The sequence below is a fragment of the Pinus tabuliformis genome, chromosome 5_1, assembly GCF_031772625.1.
Source record: "Pinus tabuliformis cultivar Carrire ecotype Pingquan chromosome 5_1, CPIR1, whole genome shotgun sequence".
Taxonomy (NCBI): domain Eukaryota; kingdom Viridiplantae; phylum Streptophyta; class Pinopsida; order Pinales; family Pinaceae; genus Pinus; species Pinus tabuliformis.
The window spans coordinates 86,228,343-86,232,366 of NC_142305.1; the positions used below are offsets into that span (position 1 = coordinate 86,228,343).

The 4,024-nt window shown below is 34.9% G+C and overlaps 1 long non-coding RNA gene across 1 annotated transcript; it reads left to right on the top strand.

Annotated features, from left to right (window-relative positions):
* Positions 1 to 296: 296 nt before the first annotated feature.
* LOC149163572 (uncharacterized) lies at positions 297 to 792 on the top strand. Its single transcript, XR_016260176.1, has 2 exons — positions 297 to 515; positions 624 to 792. It is a non-coding gene; the product is annotated as an uncharacterized LOC149163572 (long non-coding RNA).
* The last annotated feature ends 3,232 nt before the right edge of the window (positions 793 to 4,024 follow it).

The window sequence follows — 4,024 nt, forward strand, 5'->3', positions numbered from 1 at the left end:
GTTGTACTCTAATGCTTTGGTGGCAAGCTGCCAAACAGTGATCTAGTGCAGTCTACACCGTCCATCCTGCAGGGCGGGAAATATCCAATGGCTTGGGTTCAATGGGGGAAGTTAGGGTAACGGATCACCCTACCGACGACAATTGTCAATCAGTTGTTACTCCACTTGGCCTGAACGGAAGCTCTACAACCCTCTCAGAAACCTGTAGACTTTATTTTCAATCCTTAGTCTCAAGAACTCAACCTAGGTAATCCTTTGGGGATTTTATTTATTTTCTCTTGTGTTGCAGCCTCGTTTACAAAATTTCTTTACCACTGTATTTTTTTTTGTTAACATACTTTTGTCGGTTCAAACCCTGGCAGGGTTAATCTCATGGCATGGCTGCCCTTTAGACTGCGACATCTCTGCTCCGCCTTGGTAATTACGTTCAATCTGGTTCCCATCGTAGCCATGCCAAAGTTCCGGCTCTTTCTTCCTACGGTTCAGAACACCCTTCATCAGCTTTAAATCTATAGGTAATTTTGTTTTTCAACCTTCATCGGTGGAATTTGGGCATAATCCTGTTAAATCTTGATAAAACTACCTAATGGAATTTATCTATTGATTATGACGTTTGGTTGCAGGTTGGCGTTCACATGGTGCATCGTCAAATCCAACTAACAATTTCCGGATTTGACCACTTAATCCTACCAGGTGCTTTTCTCCCTATATGATGGGATTTTGCGAGCTCTTCAACATGGTTGCAAACATTTAAACTTTCTTTATTGTGGGATATATTTATACTCTAAACCATGAGGTTTCTGGGGGATGAAGTTTGGTTTCGTTCTTTGGGGTCATTTTCCCACGACGTTTTCCCCATGATTTGGCAAAATACAAATGTTGTACTCTCTGTTAAAAGAAACATTCTATTTTGGAAACTAGAGTTCCTCGTTCGGTCATTACTGTATTTAATTTTGTTATTTCCGTAATTCAGATGATACAAAATGTTAAATACTCTTCTTTATTTTGTGCAATAATAGTAATAGTTCTCTCGGCTATTATTTTTAGAATTCTTAGCGTTGACATATACCCTTGATTGTTTATCTGTTCTTGAAGAGGCAATGTAAAAATATTTTATTGTTATAAGCCTTGCTAAGAATATTGATTTATATATAGGTTACACAAATGGTGCTACGAACTCCAAGTTGTTGAACCTGTTTCGTTGTTCTTGTCTTTTTCTTGTCCAACATTTGTTTCTCACTACATATAATAACAAAACAATAACAGAAACTTTAACATATAAAGTTCCATGACGCTTTTCCTCTAAGCCTATAGTAAAAGTAAAAGATAATAAATGTAAATAATTACAGTAAGTGGGGGTGTTAAATTTCCCACTATAAATTATTATCGTTCATTTTATGTTGTGGCACTTTAATAATGCATGTAATAGAATTACTATACTAAACATCATTTAATTAAAATAATAAATGAGTTTATAATTTATAAAATTTATCTAAACTTAATAATTTCATTTCCACTTCCACACAATGTAAAAATATTAATTAAAATAATAAATGAGTTTATAATTTATAAAATTTATCTAAACTTAATAATTTCATTTCCACTTCCACACAATGTAAAAATAATAACAATATAATATTTTAGGTTGAAATTGTTTATTTATTTTTTAATAATGTTATGTCTCTGAATTCAAGCTATTCAAGCTTTTTTGTAATGTCCATAACAAAACAAAAAGTAATTTACCACATAATATACATAATAAATGAGTTCAAAAAAACTTCGACTTCAGCTTATACACATAATTATGTACCATCAAGGTTATACTATGCAAGGCATTTAATGTTTTTATCATATTCACATTCTATATTGACTGACTAAGGTGTATAATATATTAACATTTACATTGATTCCATAGTTTGAATCACCGCAACATGTTGGAATACACCCTGACATCTTTGTTAGGGTAGATAAGACTTCCCATCGAAGGGTTTGGAAGTTGCCGGATTTCGTTCATCTGGCGACCATAGCTCGGGATCTGTAGCCATATCAACGACATTCCTTTAATCTGTTTATCGAATGGTTGAGCAAGAATGCAAGAACCAAGTTGGTGCAAGGGAAAACTAATCAGACTCGACCCTTTGCGCCCTGGATTCATTTGCTCATTTCAGTTTGTCTTTGGGTTTCAGCTCCTCCAGTGGTAAGGTTAGAGTTTTTATGGTTGAGCTTCTGCAACTCATGGTGCCTTGTGGTGATCCCGAAAGACCACCAGATCCAAACTGTCTGCTTTATCATTACACAAAATATGGTAGATCCGCTTACGCTTATTTAATAATAATGTTATGATTCAATTTCTGGTCTGCAATTCTTTTTCGATAGTTAGCTTTTGATGACCTTATGTAGGGATTCTGGTTCTAGGCTTTTACACATACGCGACAAGGGTTCCAGTTCAGAGGTTCTGCTTTCGCCTTTATTGACTGACTAAGGTCGTCTATGCTCCTGGCAGGTATTTTGTTTCTTCTTAGAGAATTTTGGTCCATTATGGACTATAGAATTATTATTAATTTAGTCGTTTTAATATTTTCTTCCAGGTTGTGGAGCAAGTATCCTAAACAACCTCCTTCTCCTACAGGTAATTGGTTATTTGATTTCACTGTCATTTCAAACATATTTCTTCCTTGTTCAACCCATACTAATACTGGGTTGTTCACTTCGGTTGTAGGTATGCTCCTTCCTGGGACTGGATACGCCTAAGGTTTTTGGTTGGTTCTTCCTCGACACTGCTAAGGGTTCTCTTGTTGCTTTGTTCTCCAGGTTGGCAGTCTGGATTCTGGCTCTCATTCTAATAATAGCTCTCGGAAGGGTACCCAATATGGGGTTTTGCTCATTACAATTTGTCTTCCTCCTTTCTAACCATCGACACCGTCAAGTGGTAGAGAATATATTTTAAGTTTGAGATTTTTTTAGAATGCTCCATACAATCAATCTTGTTTAAAATTAAGGACTACCCTTCGCACTGTTCTAGGAATGTTTTCACACATTTAAGTAATATACATTTGATAACTTAAACTGTCGGGTCTTATGGCCACATTATTTTCTCCTCAGTGAGTATGTATATCTATCTTGATAATGCACATCCCTTTCTGCTTTTACAAATCTCATGTTATTTTATTATGGTCGATATTGAATTAGCAAGAATGCAGAAAGATGACTTTGTAATTAGCTTGTCTCTATGAGAAATACCCAGTCTTCTTACATCGTTAATTACAACAATTTTGATTAAAAAAATAAATTATTTCATGGGGTTGAGTCTTAATTCGAGGGACTGTCCTGTGTAGCCAGTTACCTGGCCTTGGGACTAACCCTCGTGCTCTTTATTTCTTCCTTTCTTTATTTACTGACATATATAAAAGATTACGGTGGAACCACTGCTGGTAGATGACTGTGAAACATATATATATATATATATATATATATTTTTGTTGTGTCATTCTATATGCTTTGCGATTCTATCATTATGATTTCTTCCTACATTTCACTTAGGTTTTTTTGGATAACCAGAAAAATTTATCTATATATATGTATTTTGCACTTACTATTAATCCTTTAACTAGCACATTACATATACATAAGATGAGAATTTATTTCCTTCATACTATGTCATCATTGCATCTACGCAGAATATTAATACTAATTTGTATGTCTTCTTGATGCAATAAATATATCGAAATTTGTATATAGGACCAGAATTTTCCCTTCACCCATTTTCTATAAAAATGCACAAACATAGAATTTACCATAGAACAATAAATTATTATTCAATACCTTCTTTCTTGAATCCAAATTCAACCACAGTGAAGAGCAATACGCCACCCAACCGTGAGGCTAGTCTTTACTACGCCTCCCCTCGAGCTAGCTTCACGCCCAGGCAGTTATTTTAGCAGTTTTTACAGATTCCCTGTGACTATATGATCACTACCAAACATAGTTTAGGTCTCCAGAATCCATTGGCTAACCAACTCAAGAG